Source organism: Grus americana, chromosome Z (genome assembly GCF_028858705.1).
Source record: "Grus americana isolate bGruAme1 chromosome Z, bGruAme1.mat, whole genome shotgun sequence".
Lineage (NCBI taxonomy): Eukaryota > Metazoa > Chordata > Aves > Gruiformes > Gruidae > Grus > Grus americana.
This window is the reverse complement of record NC_072891.1, coordinates 21,389,727-21,414,928: the sequence shown is the minus strand read 5'-3', so window position 1 is coordinate 21,414,928 and position 25,202 is coordinate 21,389,727.

Below are 25,202 nucleotides of genomic sequence, written 5' to 3'. Positions count from 1 at the left end.
TCAATTTATCTTTTCACTTTTTAATTAAAAACATCCTGCTATTGGAGATAAGTGGCATCTCATCAGAAGGAATTTATGGATAGAAGTAAGACTGTTCCCTCTATCTCTGAGTCAGAAGTGATAAAGGATTTACTGTAAAGTGTTATATACATGTAATGATAATGCTCTTAGTTTCACTGCTTTAAGTGCAAGCTTTATATTCTTTGAACATACCTCTGATTTAAAAATAACTGGATTTAAAATATATTTTCATACTTTTGCTATCAATATTACTTTAGAACTTAATTTTCTAAAGAAGGGTAAGAAACTTGCTTACTTTTCACCATGCTTTCTAGTTGTTTTCTTTTTGCATTTTGTTGAGTTTGGAGCATGTAGTCTTTCTGGAACTGCTTGCACAACTTGGTGAGAAAAGTGTTGCAAAAGCTGAGTCTTAGCCACTTTTATGATCCCATAGTTTATTATAGTATTGAGAGCTTCAACACACATCAATGTTCTTAGCAGAATAACTTAAGCTATCCACCCAAAGCCCCAAGATATTCTCCCCATCCTTCCACCTCCAGAAGATCTTCTAGATGCTTATCTTTCCTGGTCAAGGCAACTCTCCATGGAAGTCTCTACAAGAACTGTAGAGGAAATCCATGGAAGATGGCTACAGATCATGTTCCCTGCGTCTTTGGTTAGATAGTAGCTAGACTTCAGATAAGTCATGGAGCAAATCTCAAACCCAAAAGTGGCCCCCCCACACAGATGGAACTTGTGGGCTTCTCTTGATTGTCATGGCCACAAATGTCCTTCTGCAAATTGCACTCACTGCTTACAGGGCAGAATAACATCAGGCAGATATTCAGGTATTTGTTAACTGCCTCTAACACAGTTTAACCGCTGCCCAACAAGAGGGCCTAAGGCTGTGCCATTCAACACTGAACACAACTACTTTAAAAATACATTTATGAATATATTGCTATTGAGGTCAGGAGTTAAAACCAAATATAAATTTGAATCCTGCACTGCCTGAGTAAGCCATTTCATTAATCTTCATGGACTGTGTAAGTATCAGAAACATTTCTATCAATTAAGCTAAAGACCAGAAAAGATCACAAGTAATTTTAGGTCACAGCTGTATCTGGGTGAACAACAATTTTTACATGAGGTTCTCCTACTCCTCCTCTTTGACAGATGAGTACCAGTAACTCTGATCAGCAATAGCTATCCCCTGCTCCTCAAGCACTGGAGTGCAGCCTAGCCTTTCTTATGACACAGCAGGGAGTTTAGACTTGAAGCAAAATATGCTGTAAATTTTCAGGCAGTTTCCCTTTTAATTGCACAGCTAGTATAGCCAAAGAATCTTGGGAGCCAGCAGGATATTAGCTTGGCCTGACTAAATTACAGGGAAAGATAAAAATTCAGCTTACAGTTAAACCAGTGCAAAATTTGTCTCAGTGTTTGCCTTTATACTAGTAAACAAAATGTAGTCATGCCATAGGCCTGACACAGACATGTCATCAAGTTACTGTGACCATGGTCCCTGGCATGCTTTTGATTTGGGTCAGCTAGCATATTTGCAGGTGAAACCTAGTCTGGCACTCAGAATGGACCAGGACCCATTCCCAACAAGCAGTTTGGATGAGCTACCCTACAAACAGGAGATTTGGGGAGGTTAACTGCATGAAAATGGTATTTTGCTGTTGCAGCTGGGACTCGAGGAATAAAAACAGTCGCTGGACTTTTTTTGTTATAGAAGTGAGCAATCTGTCTAGCAGTTTTACTCCCCAGCAGGAGAGGGAGAGGAACAAGGATCCCCTTGTGTCTTGTATGGCAGTTTCCCCAGAAAGAAATCCTTCAAACTCCACCCTGATTCTCCATAACAGTTCAAGACAAGCTTTTCCTAAGCAAATGGAGGTTTTCCACCTTTGAATGGCAAATCATCTTCTTTGACTCATGGTGCATGTTCCAGTGCTCTACATGAAATGGGCAAGGGTGCCACCTGTTTGTAGCCTGGTGTGACAAGTCCCAGCCTAGGACCAGAGACTCCTGCAAGCCAGCTAACTCTGACCCACCTCTCCGGCCTGAGTGATGGAAGAGTTCTCGTTCCCACTGTCTGCATTTGCCCGGAGCTAACCCAGCTTTCATGCTGTTCCTCTCCACATCGCACACAGGGGACCTCTGCAGGGAAGGTGTTTTGGAAGCACTCACCAATGCCGTGGTGGGAGCATCAGCCACAGGTCCAGCACTTGGCTGTAGGAATATATGGTGCTTCCTTCTTCTCTCCCATCTCTTTCTGCAGATTGTATTGGTAGCTGACATATTTTTTGAACAGGTAATGGTCTCATTTGTATTTCATGCCTGTTGGATTTCCTACATATGTTGGTCACAAATTGAAATTAACAAACTGCGGCATTCCAAATAGGAGATGAACACACACCTACCCCAAGATAAACATCTCAGCATTACAACACTGGGTGCAGCAGAAATCCCACTTTTACCAGTCATGCTGTTACACTCAAATTTCTTGTTTATGGGCAAAGAGGAAGCATACCCTACATATATGCATACACAGTCAAGAATTTATTGTTAGTATAACTGAAATCTTAAGAATCTAATCATCGCTAGTCTGTGTCTAATTGTTACAGAACAAGAAAGAATAATAATAAAGTTAGAATACTTGTATAAGAAAATTATGGTTGAAATTGTTATATACACACTTCTCAGTTTCTACCCCTTCTCCTGGTGGTATGTTGACCCTTCTGCTGCTCTTCTGGATTCTTAAGGTAGGTAGATTCATTCTGTTTATGGTGGTGGTGATGTTACAGTGAGTTGTCAGCATCTGGAGTCTTTTGTCAAATGGATTATGATGTTCATGTTGCTAGCTTCTTCTCCTTACTCCAGGATCCACCTGGGGTCAATTTCATGTTTCTGCTAACATGCTTTTACACTTGGTCATTCTTCATAGGTCTGCAGCTCTGTATTATATCCAAGTATGCAGTATATTGTGGCTTTTATGCATATTCGATACTATTTCTTTGTTTTCTTTGTTACTCTTAAAACTTGTATTGTCCAGCTCCAAGTCTGCATTTCTTTAACTGACTATGGGGCAGTTGTTTGTAGCTAAGAGGTCTCCAGTGTCAAGCTTGTGCCCTATCTCTTATCACCCCATTCCTGTACTGCTCTACACCGCATCCAGTCCCTCTGCTTCTCAAGGCTTCTGCTATCACACTGGACTTGTGTTTCTTCACACTACATCATTTTGTTAGAGTTATAAACATCTCATTCTCCACAGAATAATTGTTTGTTACTGCTAGCTGTATAAAACTGTGGTTGTCCACACAAGGATAACAAAAGGAAAACAAATTAGCCATAGACACCTGGTCAATTAGAGAAATTACTGTCACAACTAAAGCAAGTAAAACAAAGCTGCAGGCAGGTCAAGAAAAGTTCAGACTGAGCAAGCCTGACAAGCCTTACTCCTGCGGCTTTACAAATTCAGTACAAAGCTTATGGCCTGTTACTTGCAGTGGCAATACTGTATTACAGGGGTACATGGGTACAATCCCATGTTTGCATGGTTTGCAAGAGTGCTGATAACCTATATATTAAAGCACTTAAAGTGTACTGATCTTTTCTCTAACGTATTCTGGTGCCTGTATACATCAGTACAAGTTGGAAATATTATCTGAAGTACGACATTAGCAACTGAAGCGTGATCACCTGCAGGGTGGGCAAGAGTGGACGCACATTTTCCTACCATGCCAGTGGAATGACACAGGTGATATCACATTACAATGTAACTACTTTTACAGGGCAGGGAGGGAAAGGGTGGAAGTGGCATTACTTGAACAGTTAAAAAGTTTCTTAATATTTTCTGAAATAGTTGCTGTTACTGATTTTATGGTCAAATAAATGCTAGGAAAATAGAACAAAATATTAATCTGTCCAAAAAACCATGTCACCCTTGGTAGTCATGGCAAGAGTGGTGCCTGGACAGTGCTTTCTCTTTGGTTTCTGTCTATTCATCTCTTTATAACTATGGATATCAACCGCAAGTTAAATAAGGGTCTGAAACCCATGACTACCCGTCAGATTGTGCACGATACAAGACACAGACAGGAGCAGCCAGTATTTCTCAGCCTCAGGGGTTCTGGGGCCTTTAGGAAGGAAGAATATAGTAAAATTTTCTTATAATACAATAGGAAACATTTTTTGATAGCTAAGACTGAGAATGTTCTATGCAGTTTCATCCTAGTGGAGGGTGTCCCTGCCCGCAGCAGGGGGGTTGGAATTAGATGATCTTTGAGGTCCCTTCCAACCTGAACCGTTCTATGATTCTATGATTCTATTATCCTTCCTCACCCGGAGGATGTATAGAAGAGTAAAGCTCTTGTGTGCATCAGACAGGAGGATCAGGATTGTTATTTTTGCGAGAGACAAAACAATTGGATTCACCTGAGTCAGTTCTGGTTTTAGTGAAATTTGAATCCTGTATATTTGCCCATATTTTAAATATAAAGTGATATCCCTCCATGTGGATGTCCCCATCCTCCAGGACTTTTCCACTGATGTAGTCCAGTATTGTAGGTCAGGACAAGAAAATCGATGGTGGTACCCAAGTAAGTTAAATTTAGAAATCCTTGTCCAAGAGAAAATGGTTGTGAATCCCATTACATGGCTAAAGCATCCATCCTGACAGAAAGGTTTAAAAAGCCTGAGGAGGCTGCTGTCTTTCCTGCTTCATTTTATGAGCAGTGAAACAGATGCAATGAATGGCTGACTAACCCAGAAGGTGAGGGCATCCCTGGAGACTGAAAACCAAATAACACCTGGGACAAATGTCCAGAGTCTGATCTCATCTTTGTCTGTGTGGCTTGCAATCTGATTGCAAAATACAGTGCAATTTAAAGCCTCTGTTCAAGAGACAATTGGGATTGGAATAACAAAGGTGTGGTAGAATAGGAATTAGCTGCATTGTTTGAGTAATGTTGAGTAATTTGCACAGTACCTTCCTAGGCTATGCCTCACTCAGCCAAGTCCTTGGTACAGTGTTTCTCCCACGTTCTGCAACTTCATTCACTAAGAAAAAGCAATGCATATAAATAAGAAAGTGTGGCACCAGAACTATAGCAGTTTCATTACATTGGTATGACCTCAAAAATCAAAAGCCATCCAAAAAAGTTTCTAATTTTTTTTTTTTAATCTACAAGTTACTAATAGCAAAAATAGCAGCCTGAGAACAATTAGGTAGAAAATACAAAACATATCTCTTAGATAAATTCATTGTTCTACTTGTAAACATCCGTTGGGGTATCACATCCTGGAAAAGCCATTCAGTTTCACTACATATGGAGGTTAAGGTTTGCTTGTTCCCATGCACTGGCAGGCCATAGTTGCTTTGCGTGCACATACAAGAAACACACCTTCCTCTGTATTCAGGTATGTAAATAACAACCATACAGCCAGAGTCAGGAAATTATTTTTCTCTTGTTATTAATTACATCCATTAGCCATGAATTTTCTGCAACATAATCAGAAATGGAAATAATTAGTAAGCAGATGACCATAACTTGCATTCAGGTAGGTATTACAAAACTACTGAATTAAGTCTTTCTCCTCTCACAATTATTTTCCTGTAAAATATTTGCACAAAAACAGCTTTAAGAGGAGGAAACATTTATATTATGTAGGTTTGTCCTTTCTTCTCCTGTTGTCTTCTCTACTTCTGAGTATGCCTCTTTCTCCAAGTCACCAGTAGAGCAGTAAACCTTCATTTAGAAAAATGCAGATGTGTAAGTGTCCTATTTCCTACTTCTGTCCCATTATTCTAAAAAGGCTGACTCTGCTGAGAATGTAATAACATTCTCTGTGCCCACCACAGGTGTTGGGTTATTTAGATTCTTTAGAAAAAATACTCTGACCTAATACAGTTAAGCCTTAATGCAACCCATCTAGACAATTAGGCAGTTTTACAGTTTCAGAGTCAAAACAACCATGCCAGCAGGGCCCGGTATATGACAAAGGAAAGAGAGAAGGCTGCTAAAATAAATAAATAAATAAAAAATATTTTAATTCTATACATATGTATGTATCTATGTTATTTATTTATATATAATATTTTATTTTTTACATATGTTGTGAAAGGCTGCTCTTAGAAAAGGAAGGTAATTATGACATGCAAATTCACAAGCTAATAGAAGTTGGACATTCAGATGGAGAGACTTACCTTGTCTCAGATGTTGTCCTGATGTTTACAGACTGATTGTTAGACTTTGATTTTCCTGGCTTTGGTCAGCTTGTATTGCATCAGAATAGTCATTCCTTTGTTTAAACATCCTCACAGAGAATGATGTGAAATCTATAATGGGCATATATACGTTAGTTAAATATTTAATGTTATTTGCATGTGTATTTGACTGACAGATGCAGTGGCTTGTGCTCAGCACAGGGCCAAATGTTACCCAGAGCATTTTTCACACACACTGAAACATGCACTTCCAGTGCTTTAGTTAACATTACTTTTGCAGATCAGCATAATTTTAATTTCCTAGGTAAAGATGCTTGAAATACAATTAAAAAAATCCTTTCTCTATTTTCTTTACAAGTTGTGTAATTTCAGAGAGAATCTGCACATAATTAAGATAAAAATCCCTAAAAGCTAAGTAATGATCAGACTGTCTAAAATATCTCACTTAAGCCTTCATTTGATGTTTTAACCTAGAAAAAACCTTATTGTTCTTTCTGTAGGGCCCGTTTTTAAATAATTACTGGTTATCTATAAAACCCCAAACTCTCCTTTTGAGCTACAACAACCAAGAAACACTTCTTCTTGTTCGTTTCTCCTTTACATTCGTCCCATCTCTTACATACTTGCTACAATATCTTCAGACTACAACTTCAGATCACATTTTAATTGTAATTGCCAACTAAATTAAAGAATTCTTAAAAAGAAAATTCAAGGGGAATTTCATGTAAATGAAGTTGACAGTTTCATAGATCATCATCAGAGCTGCTATAGTAAAGTATGCTGATAAACAGGAAAAAAACCTGCATTTTTCATAAGCAGCACCTCCATTGTACTGAGTGTTATACCCACTGCTGCAATATAGAATCAAAAAATGTTTAATGATGAAGACCAAAAATTCTCATTTGGCTTCTGAATTTGCAGCATACATAAGTCATGCACTGCATTCTGGTCAGTGCTCAGGCAATGGAGGTGTCTTTTAAAGGCTCACAGCTTTGCAGCCTCCACTCCCTGATAGATGCCAAGTTTACCTCAATGTTTACCCCATTTGGACACCGTTACAGAATTTGTTGACTCCTATAAGAAATAGTATTTTTAAAATTTGTCCTGTAATCCAGTAGTTTGTTTATAGTCCCAGTCTCACTGCAGTGTTTCCTGATGGGCTCATCCACTGTGTGCTTTTTACATCTGTTCATAATTTCTTATCCCTTTATATTCCGCCATGGAATAGAACATTTATAGCAATTTTAGTAGACTGATTTCAGAGTTACAATTACTTCAGCTGACATTAAACAAGTCTGTGCCAATTTAAGATCAATCAGTGACTCAGAAAAAAAGACCCTTTAATTGAAGACTAGCCTTGGCAAGGAAGCAAACTGAGCGATTTACCTAACAAATTGCTGTCCTGGTACACATTTCAGCATGTTCAAAATGGCTTAAGGTTTTGTTCACAAACTGCAGACAGAGCACACATTCATGCAGAAACCAGGTGAGAACTATCTCACCAAGACATACTTTAATTTTGGTCCCAGGCGCCTTTAAAATCATACACATACCATTAATAAGAAGTAAAAGAAGATTGTGAGGCTAGTAATGCAACTCTTAGTATTGAAAAGCCATTTTTGTATTTTAATTATTATTATTATACAAAAGTATAAGTACTCTGGTATTTGATACAGAGGTGTGGCTGCAAAAGTTAACACTGAAGTTTCTCCATAGGTATGGCTAAAGGCAGGCACATCGTTAAGGAGATTTTGAAACAGCATCACCCCACTCCTTTGAAAATACCTTTGGGATTATTTCAGGAGCATGTTGCTGATGTTGCAACAATGAAAATAGTTAGGTCAGAGACATTAACATTCCTTTGGCTATGCTGTTTCTGTTGCATGACTAGGCAACCGAGCCCATTAAACTAATCCAGGGCTGGTGTTTTCCCCAATTTTGCAGATCCTGTGGCACGTCCTTATAAATCCATAAATAAAGCACAACACAACAAAGCTTTTGCTCACTTTTTTTTTTTTTTTTTTTTTTTTGGAGCAACTTCATTACCACATATAACAAAAAACCCCAGTTCTGAAAAGTGACTTAAACTTGCTCAACTTTGAGTACCTGTGTGGTGCCACTGGATTCAGCAGGGATGAATAGTGTGCTGAAAGTGAGGCTTTAGGAGTCTGCTGAATTAAAACCTCACTTGGCATCTTTATGTGCTGGATTGAACCTCAATATGTGTTTCTTCCAGCCAAAGTCGCACCTGATCTCTAGCAGCAAGTCTGGAGAAAAGTGAGGTTGAAATCAAAATGCTTTTAGGAGACCAATCCTAATCATTAGTTTTGGAAAAGTAAAGTCATCTGCAGTCTTGACTACCTCTATTAAATCCAATGTTACTGGATGTCAGTAACTGCTACTTACTTGGGGCAATAATTATATGCAGCTGTGATTATGCTTTAAGTTATTCAATGCAAGATTATGGCCTGGTCCCTTTCTAGTCTTCTCTCACGGTAATAGAAAATTGTACATAGGCTTATGAAATGCTTGCTACTGCTAGATCTGGCTGCACACTGGCAGACAGAGACAGTACTGATAAGTCATTCATGTATTAGATGGATGATCTGATACCTCCTTCCTGCTCATATGCTTAATGCACTAGGTCAGCTCAGTAGATGTACTTTCTTGATACTACATGCTAGTTGATCAGTTGAGTTAGGTGTTTCTTGATTTTTCAGAGCTACTGGAGAACTAACAAGATTAGGCTTTCAAATGGTCTCTTTTCAAGAGTGTTGTCTAGTATTTAGACCAGAGAATAGGCAATCAGTAACCTTAAACTGAAATCCAAACACTTATTGTTGGATTGTTGCGTGACACAGCCTCTCTTTCCTTTGATTTAATTTCTCTTGATACAGACTATATAATAACACCACATAAATATGTTTTGAGTCTTCATTGACTTATAAAAGCAATTGAATAGTCTAGGTGATTATGCTGTGTGAATACTACCATTAATAATAATGAGAGATTATTGCAGTGTGTCAGAGTCCTGGCTCATCTGAGGCCTACTGACCTGCTTTGACCACAGTTAGAGAGAATGTGTTGTGTTTCAGTAAAAGTTCGATGCTATAGTAAGAATTAGTTGGTGTGCTTTTTCCTTTGTTGCCCCTCCACCACCAGCTCTGCTGCTACACTTCAGTCATTGATTGTGCAGGGAGCTTCCCCCAAGCCTTTCACAACTTTCTTTGTCACAGCAGAAGCTGTTTTCTTCCATTCCAGTCTATCTGAAATCTATCCGTGAATGAGTACAGCATTAAGTACCTGTTTTCTGGGCACAACAATCTGTTTTCAGAAAAGTTTGGCCCAGATGAAGAAAGACTCACCCAAATGCCTTTGTAGAGTTGTCCCTACCCTGTTTCTACCTACTCTGTCTTCTCAGCTGCACTTGCACAATACACTGACAGCAGCAGCATCCTCCAGCAAAGCTTCACATCCTCCAAAGTACTGCTGGTCCTGGCAGCTGGCAAATTACCAGACCTTAAAGCTGAAATAGTTTGCTTATTAACCTCCTGCATTTTTTCTAGATTTCAGTTGTGATCTTATTTAAGCAGCTGAAGACTTCCCAGCTGCTAAAGTCAGAGGTTAATATACTATAGATTAGAGGTGGGGATTGAGGTAATTTTCAGATGTGACAACACTGGTTTCTATTTCAGGCTTTTCTGGAGAAAGCAGCTGCAAGATTCAGGTCTAAGTTGAAATAGAGAGACAAAAAGGCAAAGTGGGTAAATCAGAATCTAGCAGCTGCTGGGAGCTGAGATGTAGCATGCAACTAAATGACATTTCTGTGTGTGCCTGATAGGCAATAACTTTCTGATGCATCATCCAGCTGAACACAAGGTTTCCAAATCCATTTTCAGGCATCAGTATAAAGAATCCTAGTTCAGCTTGGTGAACACCAGCAAAAATAACAAGGGAGAAATGGGCACGGAAACCCAGACTTTCAGTTACAGAAACATCCCCTTCAACTTTTGCTACAAATCAAAGAATCTGTTAATGGCCTTCAATAAAGCCTGACAGAATAACAAAACAGCATGTAGAAAAAAATCATACCCATTTCCCTTTCTCAGATGCATTGTTCTAAAGGAAACTTCCAGCTTCTCTGTGCCACAAGACAGTGAGTGGATTCCACGTTAAGTAGGCCATTGCACTGATCCATCAAGGTGATTCCTGTGTCCCTATCACATTTTAATCTCAGAGCTGTATTCGGTCTGGATCAGTATGGAAATCTTCAAGAAATTTCTTGTCCTGTTCATACAAGGGGTATTTCCTCCTTTGGCTACTTACAGTGCTGAGTAACAGGCAGAGGCCTCATATGTATGTACAAGTAGCTGGACATCAGGACAGTGCATGTAAATTTTGTGTGCTCGTTTGCAGCCTGACTCATGCTTCTCTCTGTCAAGCTGTGTCTTTGAGGTCCAGCTGCAGAGTACAGTAGTGGGTAAGAGACAAGAAACAGAAGCCAAATAATACTTGGAGGGTATCCTGAGAGCAGTGAGTTACAAATCACTAGTCAAAGTGCTGCTTGCACAGAATCCAAAGAAATGTCTGCTGAGTCTTTTTTCAATGTTTCAGGCTAGTGGTTAGGCTGGATCTCGGAGTCATTCAATTCTTGCTTAGCAAGTATGAATGGCAGATGCCTCCCGCTGCCTGGAGCTCTGGTGGATTCAGATTATTTATAATCCCACCTCAGTTTCATATTTGTCTTGGTAAACTCACTCTTGCATGGCTATGCTACTCTGACAGTGACTGCCGTTGATATCCTCACAAACAGACAGGCAGCTTTTGGCTCACATCATGTAAATGAAGGGTCTGAAAAGAACAAAATGCATTAAAAAAAATATAGGGAAGAGTTTCTCCAAAGCAACATTGGCTGTTACGTGACTAACTTTTACTTGAAATAATTGAGAGCTGGGGATATAACTTTAGTTTGTGCCCTTGAAAGTCTTTCCTCACCTGCAGTAAAATATGGTAAAAATTGCTTTGTACATAATTGTCCTGCTATAACCAGTAACCAAAAACCATAACGTTATTACAGGTACTATTCAACAGGATTGAATTATGGAAATATCAGAGTTTCAGACCTGGAGGGACAATACTGCCTTTTGTTTACTGGAAAAGCCTTCCAAGAAATTTTAAAATGTTTTCAGAAGTCTTTTCCTTTCCCCTTTCATCCCTTTTTGCAAAATCCATTGTTTTCTTTGACAAATGCTTGTAAGAAATCTGGGGTTTTTTTTTAAAAAAACCAAACAAACCCAACAGTTTTATACTATCATAGATCATCGAATACGTTTTGGAAAAAACATCATATTTGGCCTAAAATAGCTTGGTTCTCAAAGTTATAAAACTCAAAATTTTGTGTCATCTCAGTGTCTCTTATATCTCACATGCATGCACTCCCTTTCTTTTACTCCATAAATATGTTGTAGGTACTTTGGGGCAACAACTGTTTTTCTGGAATCAGTTTTTACAGAACTTAGCACAGTGTTCTGTGACTATGACTCTTGGCAGAACAATAATTTTAAAATCATGATTTCTTTTAAACTGCTTAATTTAAAATCAGCTCTCACATTTACAAACTCAAGGGAGAAGACTGATAGACTGTGCCTAAAATATTAATGCAAATACTTGAAGTGTGGTAAAACAGGCACTTGTACACATTTCATGACGTAAGCGTCTAACCATCCATGTGTGCATGATGATATCTGATTTGCATAGCTGCCTGGGAAGACGTGGGAGTGCAGTTTTTGTAGGACCCAAATCTGAAGTTTCAGCTTATGCTCTTTACATTGATAGGTTAATGTGTCTGTCCCAGCAAAGAATTGCCCTACCCATTCTATTTTTTTAACAGTGATTGCAAATTAATAATTCTTTTAAAAACCCTCAACAGGCTGTAGAGGTACCATGCTAGTGTGGCTGAGTGGGTTTTTTTAACATGCTCTGTAAGAACAGAGATGGTACCGTGATCAAGCTGCTGGTATTGCACTGACAATTACACCAGGAGATTAACACTGTAACCTCTCTATAAAGTGGGGTACAGAGGACCTCTGTGTTTCCTGAAGTTATTATTATGTGCCAATTATTATCAGATACTTAACTATAAATAAAGACATCATTTACTTACTATAGATGGGGATAACTGATGGATATTTACTAGCATGTACAAAAGGGATAAATTGCATATATTCCCTGTTGCTGAAACCCAGCCTTTAGGGCACAGCCTCTTTACTTTTGGGATACCAGCAGTTTCTTTACAGAAGTGCCAGTCCCACATGTGCTGAAATGCATGGCCTTCCTGCACACTTGCGGAGAGCAGCTTATCCTCTTCAATCACAGTAAGAAGCAGGTCTGTAGCACAAGCCCCAGATACTGGTTTTCACACTTGAGTTGAGCTGGATGTCCCCCAGTGGAGTCAGCCAGGCTGGAGCTGCCAGGGCTGGTGCTACTGGGCCTCCCCGCAAGGAGAGGCAGCAGCAGGGCTGGCTGTGCAGCTCTATCTATCCTTCTGCAGACAATGCTGCAGCTGCAGCAAACCTGCTCAGTGCTCTGAGTATTTGCAGCCTGGTGCAGTGTATAGGCCTCTTGCCAATCAGATTAAAAAAAAAAAAAAAAAAAAAAAGAAAAAAAACAAAACATTAACAGGAATAGAAGGTCAGCAGTTCTTTGTGCTAGTGGATGAACTACAAACCCCAGGTTTGGTGATCATTGTCCTAAGACCTGAGGAGCTTGATCCAGCATTTAGTTACAGTAGTTTGCTTTGGACAGCTTATATCAGTATATCCACCTCTTATCAACATACAGGAACTTCTGTACGGTTAATTCCTATTCATCTTCAGCATATACCTGTACTATGTAAGACACTGTTGCTCTGTTTTCTGCTAGAATCCTTTTTTACATTTGCTGAAAAAGTCACAAATGTAATGTAGAGACCCCTGAAGTAGACTGAATAACCAAAGGACATGGATAACATAAAACAATGAGGTACAAAGAGAATCTCGTGAAGTGAGAAGTGAAAGCACGATAGTACTACTAATGCAGCTACAACGGAGACATATGCCAAGGGCAGCTAGTAAAACTACATGGGAATGCTGAATTGTGACTTCTGAAATATAAAAGCAAAGATCTGGTTAATTAAATTCACTGAACTTCTAAAATTCCATTCTTATGACATTCTTAGTCTTTTGTAGTGGTTGTCAGAGGAGCTATTACTACTACACAGAAAACTGTGGTTATACTCACTTCGTACTTTTTATCTAAGGATATCAAAGTGCTTTTCAAATTGAACAAAGCCTCCCAAATAAACCTCCTATGTCAAGATCATTATTCAAGTATTGTATGGGGAAAAAGAAATATGGTGGAGTTGGATATCTTTGACACATGAGGCTTGCAGCAAGACAAAATTGGAAGTGATATTTTCTGACTTCCTAACATAATTATTACACTCAAATAATTAATCTCTCACTATAGCTGAATGTTGAATAGTGTGCTTTTAAATGTTCATTTAGCATCCAGATTAGGTGAGCTGTGAAAATCAGCACTATTGTTTTACGCAAAGACTATAAATTATAATAGTAGATATTCAGATAAAAATATGTAAACAGAACTATCTTTAAATACATATTTTTATCATATTACTCCCTTTTTCTGAGTGACAAAGAGCTGTTCAGTGACCATTAACCCTGCACTGTTATTGCCTTATACTAGACAGACCAAATAATGGGCATTGTATATTCTGCATTTTGTCATTGAAAAAGGATGACTCACTTCCATTCCACCTATGAAAAAATTAATCTTTGCCATAGAATTTTACAAACTACATCTAATAATTAAAGCCATAAATGCAAGCTTGTTGCTGCTTCAGCCAATAAGGTGTTTCTGCCTTTCAATGAGATCTAGGAATTTTTATATGCTTGATTAATAAAGATGCAGGCACAGCAGCTGTAAAATGTTTAATCCGTAAAGGTTTTTGCTTTAGAAGGAAACAATAAGAGCAAGTTTTCTTAAAGTATAGGCTTGAATTTAGTTCATTTTTGTTTAAAGATATTGCCCAGAGCAAGTCAGAGGCTTAACTGTAAATGCAGCGCTGTCTGGGTGGGGAAAGAAAATAGCCAGAAGGAGATAAACCTCATGAATAGTTCCTAGAAATCAGGTTCTGCTTATGGAACATGGTCTTAGATGAACAGATACTCAGGACACTGGCCTATGAGACTGTGGTGGGTTGACCTCAGTCGGCTGCCAGACACCCCCCCAGCTGCTCTCTCACTCCCCCTCCTCAGCAGGACAGGGGAGAAAATAAGACGACAAGGCTCATGAGTCAAAGTAAAGACAGAGAGATCACTTACCAATTACCACCATGGGCAAAACGGACCTGACTTGGTGAAAATTAATTTATTGTCATTTAAAGTAGATTCGTATAGTGAAAAACAAAGGCCAAATCAAAATCAAAGACCAAACCTTTTTTTTCCCTCACTCCTCTCTGCTCCCTGGCATTTTTGCCCTTTCTGAAATATGCTTTCACGAGGTGCCATTATCTTGGCTGAGGGGCTCAGTTGTGTCCTATGGTGGGTCTGTTGGAGCCGGCTGGAAACAGCTGGGACTGGCTGTGTCTGGAATGGGGCAGCCGCAGCCTCCCCTCCCCCCTGCAACCCTCTGTTATCAAAACATTGCCACCTGCACCCAATGCAGGGATATTCAAGAAGCACTGGCAATATTGACTGGATAGATAGGGAATGAAGGCTTGAAAGTCAGTGAAACCCAAGGTGTGAACGCGGTGTGCAAGGGAAACTGTGTAGTCAAACAAAATGGCGACTGCACGAGGAGAGCACGAAGGCAGCAACTGCTGTTTCCAAGCTCAGGCACGGGCCCACAGCTGCCACTTGGCAAGGTCCTCACCTTGCATTGGGGTGGCCTAGCTGCTCTTTCTGTTTGAAACCATAGGGAAGATTTAGCATGGCTGAGGCTGAGTTAGTAAGTTTCTCTGTTAGCCTGATCTGGCTGACAGAGGGTGTGCTTTAGAAAGTGAGAGGGGAGCTATGTCCTGGTTAGGCTCCTGTTCAGCTGCCTGGGGTTACGGCACCCACGTGGGAGGAGGCAAGCACAGGCTCCTGCCCCTTCACCCTCTGGGGTGGCGTGAACTAACATTTCCACTGCATTACCTGGTCAGGAGGTGTTCCAGGGCTGGACTTTATCATGCACTGCTGCTTTAACTGTTCCACATGTGAAATATTCATGAGGACTGAAAGAGAGCTTGAGAAGGACCCTATAACCTCATTAGGGCACTAATGCAGGCAATGGGAGACAGAACTTCTGGCTCTTTCTCCAATGAATAGTTAATACAAAAATAGTATTTATATATTCCCAAAGCACATACTGAAGCCTAGACTTACTTCCTCCCAGCTAAGAGCCGTGGCTGTGAGGTTGTGGAGGCAGAGCGGTGCTGACTTCTCTGCCTGTGGTTTCTGAGAGGCCCCGCTCAGTGTGTTTGGTCTCAGCGCGCCTGCCTGACACAGACCTGGCCTTGCAGTGGCAACTGGGGAGAAGGTTGACCCTGAGCGAGAGCAGGGAGGTGTGCTGCTCACAGCCGATCCCAGCTTTGCCTGGTACCCACGTACACGGAGCTGCTCCATGAGCCCAGTGAAACTTAGTGCCTGGAAATATCAGTGTATAGCACTTTGGACCTCTGGGGTCCAGTGTAAGTCTTGCAAAGACATTGATGACCTTCATCCTTGAAGACTAGAGATCTGAACTGACAAGCAAGTGTTTAAATTTCTTTCTGGATCTAGCCTTAGCTGACTTACACCGGAGATGTACTGATCAAGTGATAAGATGGACTGGTGACTGCTCTGCACAGGGACCCAGTCATGGTTTCTGGGAGGAAGAGCATTTACAGAGTGCCTACTTTGGCCAAAGATAGGTTAATTTATGATATAGAATGATAGACAGATCATGTAAGCATATTATTTATATATGGTCTTAGTGAAGGATTCTCATTAATGACATATTTTCTTTTTCTGCCTTAGCACAGAAGCCTGCATATGTAATTCTCAAGATCAAAAGCACTTTTTCCCCCCCTCACCTGTTAAAAAGCAGATTTTACATGGTTTTGTGTCCACATTCTGGATATTTTACATGCTTTACATGTACTAATATCATTGGAATATAGCATACACAGAAAGGCTAATGTCCTGCTAAAGATTTTAAAGTAAAATAGAGAACTTTTAAGGTCTCATGTCCTATTAAAATGATAACATAAGAAATTATGTTAAAAATAATGCTTTATGTTTTGCAGGAAAAAAAATCAATATTGCTTTGAAAATATACACAATTTGTTTGTATGTAAGTGTTATTTTTTTTCATTTGTAGAAGGCAGAAGTCCAAAGTCTCAGTTTTGGATATAGGCAGTATAATTAATAGACTGGATAGAGCAGAGGGTACATTGGTGTTCTTTGCTAATACAATTGAACATAAACATGCAGTATTAAGCTGTATGTGCATTCATTTATATAATCCAATTAATGTTTTTGTCATCTGTGTCTGCATCTTGAAATATGCTCCAGACCACTTAATAGAGGCACAAATAAAGCAGGAACTGAATTTTTGTACTGTATTGTTGATCAACGAAAGTGCCTTAGCTAAGCAGATAAACGTTGTGCAAGTAATATGACTTTCAGCTGCTGATACACCCATTTCATCTTTTATGACTTCAGGTATACCTATGCTAGAGCAACTAGTCCTGAACTCTGCATTAGAATCAGAAGATGTTGTTGCAAGAGTCCTGAGACTAATGTATGCAGAAATAGCAACTTGTTTTGGTAGAACAGTTATATCACAATGGAAATCATTCTGATCCACTTTTGTTTCCTGACTTTGGAACTGGAGAAGCTGGGAATATTTCCAGACTGATGGAATATGTCCAAAAAAGTGATAAACAGTCAGCCATGTTTTTAAGTTTATGACGAGAGACTTAGAACAAAATTAATTTTCCTAAATTTTTACAGGGAGACAAGAGGTATTATGACATAAAATGTGTTCCTAAATTCCCCATATGTAATTCAATGCAATTAAAAATGAGATGACTTTACATTAAAAAGCAGACACAAGACCTTGCTAACTGCAAATTAAGAAGTTTCAGTGCTCCACAGAGAAATGACGCTGGAATCAGTAACTGATATGTTAAAGGTATCTAGAAAAGTCATTCAATATGGGATAAAATTGCTAGTGACCAGACAGAATAGGTTTCTGGCAAACAGTAAAATGAGTGAAGCCACATGAAAGGTTCAAGTGCAAATTTCTTGAGCAGTATTTCATTAGGAAAGATCTAGAAGTCCTGTTATTTTCAAACCATATCTACTGAACAAACACTGCTTGTTTTGTACAGCTCATTGGAATTAATGGGAACTTAAGATTACCAAGAACGGAAGCCTGTCTTATCATAGAGTCATAGAATGGTTTGGGTTGGAAGGGACCTTAAAGATCATCTAGTTCCAACCCCCCTGCTGCGGGCAGGGACACCCTCCACTAGACCACATTGCCCAAAGCCCCATCCAACCTGGTCTTAAACACTTCCAGGGATGGGGCATCCACAACCTCTCTGGGCAACCTGTTCCAGTACCTCACCACCCTCACAGTAGAGAATTTCTTTCTAACATCTAATCTAAATCAACCCTTCTTCAGCTTAAACCCATTACCCCTTCTCCTGTCACTACACTCCCTGATAAACAGTCCCTCTCCAGCTTTCCTGTAGGCCCCCTTCAGATACTGGAAGGCCGCAATTAGACTCCTCCTCGGAGCCTTCTTTTCTCCAGGCTGAACAATCCCAACTCTCTCAGCCTGTCCTCACAGGAGAGGTGCTCCAGCCCTCTGATCATCTTTGTGGCCCTCCTCTGGACTCTCTCCAACAGCTCCATGTCTCTCCTGTACTGGGGCCCCCAGAGCTGGATGCAGCACTCCAGGTGGGGTCTCACAAGAGCCGAGTAGAGGGGCAGGATCACCTCCCTCGACCTGCTGGTCACACCTCTTTTGATGCAGCCTGGGACATGATTGGCTTTCTGGGCTGCAAGCGCACACTGCCAGCTCATGCTGAGCTTCTCATCAATCAATACCCCCAAGTCCTTCTTGGCAGGGCTGCTTTCAATCCATTCCTTGCCCAGCCTATAGTTGTGCTTGGGATTGCCCTGACCCATGTGCAGGACCTTGCACTTGGCCTTGTTGAACTTCATGCGGTTTGCGCAGTCCCACCTCTCCAGCCTGTCAAGGTCCCTCTGGATGGCATCCCTTCCCTCCAGCGTGTCAACCACACCACACAGCTTGGTGTCGTCAGCAAACTTGCTGAGGGTGCACTTGATCCCACTGTCCATGTTGCTGACAAAGATGTTAAACAGTGCCGGTCCCAGTACTGACCCCTGAGGAGCACCACTCGTCACCGTTCTCCACTTGGACATTGAGCCGTTGACCACAACACTTTAGGTGTGACCACCCAGCCAATTCCTTATCCACTGAGTGGTCCATCCATCAAATCCATGTCTCTCCAATTTAGAGACAAGGATGTCATGCGGGACAGTGTCAAATGCCTTGCACAAGTCCAGGTAGATGATGTCAGTTGCCCTTCCCTTGTCCATCAACGCTGTAACCCCATCATAGATGGCCACCAAATTTGTCAGGCAGGATTTGCCCTTAGTGAAACTGTATTGGCTGTCACCAATCACCTCCTTATTTTCCATGTGCCTGAGCATAGTCTCCAGGAGGGTCTGCTCCACAATCTTGCCAGGCACGGAGGTGAGACTGTAGTTCCCTGGGTCTTCTGTTTTTGCCTTCTTAAAAATGGGGGTTATGTTTCCCCTCTTCCAGTCAGTGGGAACTTCACCGGTTTGCCAGGAATTCTCACATATGATGGAGAGTGGCCTGGCCACTTCATCCGCCAGTTCCCTCAAGACCCGTGGATGCATCTCATCAGGTCCCATGGACTTCAGGTTCCTTAGATATTCTCGAACCTGATCTTCTCCTACAGTGGGCAGTTCGGCATTCTCCCAGTCCCTGCCTTCCGTGCCCTGGGCAGTGTGGCTCAAGCACTTGTCAGTGAAGACTGAGGCAAAGAAGCTGTTGAATACCTCAGCCTTCTCCATATCCTGGGTAACCAGGTCACCCGTTTCATTCTGGAGGGGACCCACATTTTCCCTCATCCTCCTTTTATCACTAACATACCTACAGAAGCTTTTCTTGTTGTCCTTGACCTCCCTGGCCAGACTAATTTCTATCAGGGCTTTGGCTTTCCTAACCTGATCCCTGGCTGCTCAGACAGTTTCTTTGTGTTCCTCCCAGGCTACCTGCCCTTGCTTCCACCCTCTGTAGGCTTCCTTTTTTTGTTTGACTTTGCCCAGGAGCTCCTTGTTCATCCACGGGGCCCTCTTGGTGTTTTTGCTTGACTTCCTCTTTGTTGGGATGCATCACTCCTGAGCTTGGAGGAGGTGACCCTTGAATACTAGCCAGCTGTCTTGGGCCCCTCTTCCTTCCAGGGCTTTGTCCCATGGTATTCTACCAAGCAGGTCTCTGAAGAGGCCAAAGTCTGCTCTCCTGAAGTCCAGGGTAGTGAGCTTGCTGTGTGCCTTCCTCACTGCCCTGAGGATCCTGAATTCCACCATTTCGTGGTCGCTGCAGCCAAGGCTGCCCTTGAGCTTGACATCCCCTACCAGGCCCTCCTTATTGGTGAGAATAAGGTCCAGCAGGGCACCTCTCCTCGTGGGCTCCTCTATCACTTGGAGGAGAAAGTTGTCATTGACACATTCCAGGAGCTTCCTGGATTGCTTGTGCCCTGCTGTGTTGTCCCTCCAACAGATATGGGGGTGGTTGAAGTCCCCCATAAGGACCAGGGCTTGTGAACGTGAGGCTGCTCCTATCTGCCTATAGAGGGCCTCATTCACTCAGTCTCCCTGGTCAGGTGGCCTGTAGCAGACCCCTGCTATGATGTCCCCTGCCCCTGCCCCAGCCCTCCCTTTAATCCTGACCCATAAGCTCTTGGTCAGTTCGTCATCCATCCCCAGGTGGAGCTCCATGCACTCCGGCTGGTCATTGACATAGAGGGCGACACCCCCTCATCATCTGCCCAGCCTGTCCTTCCTAAAGACCCTGTACCCTTCCATCCCAACACTCCAGTCATAGGAGCTACCCCACCATGTGTCAGTAATGCCAATGAGGTCATAGCCTTGCATGCGCACACATGTCTTCACCTCTTCAGTTGTCATCTGCTTCACTTTGCAAAGGAAAGGAGTTGATTTGGGCAGTGAATTAAAAAAGCCAATATTCTGCTTCCTTCAGGCTCTTCAGATACTGTGAAAAACATGAATTTCCTGGATATAAGCCAATTTTTTCACAGAATGCTTTCTGAGTATTCTAGTTCCCCTCAGGTAAAACAGAGTTTAACAATAGTTTGGTTGTAGCCAGCAACAGCAAAAGAGGACAATCCCAAGATGACTGATGGGTTGCCAGCCAGCACCAAGCTGAATCAGAATATCCTCCTGACATACAAGAGCACAGTATTAGTTAGCCTGACTTAGGTCCAAACTCTGCTCATTGGTGCTCCAGCATGATTCTGCACTGATGCCTCAAGCTCTATATTGCACTGGATGCTACAGAGCAGGCATGCAGCACCTTTACACAATGTCACTGGACCAGGGTCTTCAAAGGATTTTACTAAGCCCTCTTGGTTAGGAAAGCTGGCTGAAAAGAAGGGCTCCTATTGCTCTTGCTGCTGCTCCCAGGCCTAGACTGGATGTAAGGTGCAGAAATTTATCTGGGACCAGAGACTAGAACCAGGAACTCCCCCTGCAGTCAAGTGTCTTAATCACAGGTTTTCTCTCTCATGCCAATCCATTTTCCGATCTGTTAATATATTTACATGATGAACAGAAACACAAGAAAATGACTGGTGGGAAACTCCTTGAACAAGAGAACTACATGTGGATGGAAAATGGAAAAGACAGCAAAAATCAGCACCCACAATGCAATCTTTTATGACAGTGATCCATTCTTGACTATGCATTTATCAAATAATAAATACTGGATATCAGCAACTACAATCTTTCATTAGCAATCAAAGTATTGCTGCATAGCAGTGAGGAAGATCTAGGTTTGTGGGGCTCTTTTTTAGAGTATTTTATTCTTTCAAATCACTTATTTCCACATAATTTTCCTGTTTGCTCCCAAACTTTCTTTCTTCACAGCTCCTGTAGTCTGGATTCTTTACATGGAGATTTTTTTTTTCTCATTTTGTTCCACATCCTAGATAAGTCAGTGTTGCAATGGAAGACTCTAAGCTTGGCCTAACAAAATATTTTTCTGAGCAATTAACTGGCTTTTTATTTAAAGTGTCGTACAGAGACATCCCTTTTCTTCCTTCAAGCTGAAATCCTCCATCTCACCAAGTGTGACCAGTTGATGTGTCTTTTGTTCCTATTCTTGCTTTGTATTATTAACCTACCAAGTGTACGTTTTCTTTCATGCGTATCAAAAAGCATTGTAAATATTGAAAGCACAAAAGCACTTCTCAAAAAAGCCCTTAATATCCCATACGTAGGATTTGTTTAAAGTTTTTGACAATCTATAAAGCAATCCATTCAGTGTGTAGCATACTTAGACGCCCTTACAGACCTCAGCATGCTGCTGCCTAAACATTTTATCCCCTGCTGCAGGATAATTTGAGCCTAGGCACTTTCCCATTTATTTTTCATGTATTAGCTTTTCTTGGGGGTATGTGACCTTGATGTGTTGCTAACACCCTGAGATTTATTCAGCGGCTTCGTTTGATGAGGCAGACTGCTTCATTAAGTCAATCCCCATGCATTTGCAGCTCAAGCCATAGCTGTGAGACATGTTTCAAGTTAACAGTTTATCTCCCAAAATGTTTCTTCATGTTAAACATCTAAGTACTTCCACCGTCCTAGTGCTATGTCTTGTCTTTGCTTCACATTCTCTGCAGTTTGAAGAGCATTACCTTCTTAAGGCAGAGTGCATTCACACACTATGTGGCAAACTAGACACCCCATGGGAGTCCCAGCAAGACCAAGCGGTAGCTTTCATCTTCTGTTATCTTTCTCACAACTGCCTGAGACACCATGTCTAAGTACAGATGTCCCAGATGTTCTTCATAAGAATTTCACGTTCCACTTTTCAACATTCTTGGTCTTACTCTGCTTTTAGTGTGCTTCATGTATTTTCAGTGTTTTATATGGAGTAGTAGCCCCATGGATGCCTATACTTCAAAGTGTAGCTGTTTGGTGGTACAAACACCCCAGACCCTCGGGGTGGCTTTGAACCAAGAGAAAAAAACTCAGAACTTGAGCTCTAGAAGGAGAATGTATGCACTGAATTTGGGAGCTCTAAGTAGCTGTGGAAAGAATGCAGTATCAAGAAGACTACACAATACTGCAGAGAGAAGCAAGGGTGAAGTCTGGGTCAGAATTCTCTTTTCTCTCCAGCTGCTGTTTTTCTGATGATCTAATGCATCTGTAAAAGACCATGAGCTCCCTTAAAGTCAGAACTCATTTGTGGATCAAGTATGAGCCTAAGTTTAGAACTGGGTGCCAGCTTCTCTTGAAGTCAAGTGGCTAAGGGAAAAGCAGAAAGAATCAGGACATTAGTCTTCAATTGCTGCTGTTGTTACAAAGGGTATTGCAAAATACTTGCATAGGTTCCTTCTGGCAATTATAAGTATTCCACTCTTCTCCTTCTCTCCTTTTCACAATGTTCAAAGTGTCAGACAGATATAAAGTAACATACATCAGCTATGGCAGGATCCAGCTACAGAAACAAATTCCAACATATCTTTCAGGGGTAAGCTTCTTTTTGCTGCCTCTGTAGCCACCCTGTGTAGTCCATCTGAAAAATCACACAGTGCATGTGATACTAAGAAGGGGTTTCTCCCCCAATGGTTGGAGCTGCTGATCTTTCCTCTTGCTCTGGAATATGCAGCATCACAACATCATTTAAAACTGCAGCAGTGTGATTCATAACACTGTTTTTACCTTGACAACGAATAACTGGTCTCCCATCCCTCCCTACCCCTACAAAATCTTTTTACACATTTGGCTGATCATTGCTTTCTGCAGAAAAAGAAATTGTAAACAGGCAGAAGTTTTGGTGCCAGAGTGGAAAAGAAAATGGAATAATGTTTATTAAGATAAGAGTAGTTTATATTCTCATACAGCTACACGAACCACGAAGAAAATCCATGAAAACAAAGATACTTTTTTTTTACCTCTGCCCCAATCCTATCTACATGGAATAGGTGAGACCGCATTTGGTTCACCAGCACCTAAAGTGGGCAACAGGGAAGACCTAGGTCATGATGTGGACATAAACACAGATTTTGAAAGAGGCCCGTTATAGCATCAGCATCATCCTAATTCTGAGTAAATACATCAGAAGAAGATATGCTAAGGATAGTTATGGTCACCAAGGCTGATAAGAAGCTATCTAATGTTTGAGCTTCTTGCTTTAACTCAGCAGCTGACATGCCTTTTTAGCATCAGTAAACCTTAATAAAGCTGAGGGGAAAATACTATTTGATACATACACAAATATTACATATATATATGTACAAATATAAGTTAACAGCCTTAGTGCTTCAGGAGTTGCCCCTTTATTAACTTTACTTCTACTGGCCAAATACCCTAATGCACATGGTGCCTTTTACAACTCTGTGATCAAAGTCATGAATCTGGCAGTGTCCTCAATTGGTAGTCCATGAATTCTCCAAAGCAATCCAAAAGCCTTGTATAGCCCTTTGCAATGAGAGGCCTGAATGGGAATGCACCTTATTAATCACACTTGCCAGCTTGGAAAGGTCATCTATGCAAATTCCATTATTGTCCATGGAAGAGAGCATAGCATTCATTGCCTTGAAATAGTTAAGACTCCATTACCAGCATGAGGCTTATCAACCCCAAAATAGTTGCCACAAGCTGTGGGGTTGCTCACTTCCATCAACAGTGGAACATCTTGGTGTTGGTTGCCACATCCATGTGTTCTCAACTGCTCTGCTGTCAAGACAGTGGGGTAAGATCCTCATGTAACGGTATTAATATTTCACCAAAATATAATATTCACAAAATATTCGTAATAATATTTCACATTAATATTTTGCCTATTCCATCCATTATTAAAGCGTTCTAAGTGAGTTGGTGCTCACTGTGTCGTTCAGTACAGTGGGTTCCCAGAAGTGTGTGCTAGTGTGTCTCAGCTAGTGTGTCTCATCTGTCTCATCCGTGACAGGCCTCTTCCATCTGCATTTATTCATTGAGGCTGCATTGCTCCCAACTGGGAACTGTTGCGTCCATTTTTCCTGGCCTCAGAGCACCATTTAAAGCAAAATGCTGCCACCATGTCCTGGCAGCAGCTTATGCAGAGTCATGAAAAATAAATTCTGCTTTCATAAAGAACAAAAGCTCTTGGCCACAGTAAGGGCAAGTAAATGCACATGAGCTGACCTACTGCCAGGAAATTAATTTTGCAAGGCCAGTAATCCACAACAGGATTTTCCCCACAAGCCTTGCAGAAGGAAAGCATGGAGTGATGCGGTGAGTTGTGGCATTGTGGAGCTAGCATATCCAGCCAGCCATGGTGTACCGGTGAAAATCCACAACAGCTGAGGGCTGTCACAGGCAATGTATAGTAGCAGAACAGAGCACCACACAACTACTTCCCTAACAGTATAACCTCTAGGCAAAGCCTAAGACTAAAGAGTAAACCAATACATTTAAGAGGAGCTGGCTTGGAGCTTTAGCTTGGTGTTGGAGCTTACTATGTCTGTAACAGGGCTTTTGGAAATGGTATCCTGAGCTCATCTTTGCTACATTGCTGCTTTGCACCTACACAAAGTCCCTGATCCATCCCTATGGGTAACGCTGTTACTAGTATCTACAATCCTGGCCAATCTCAG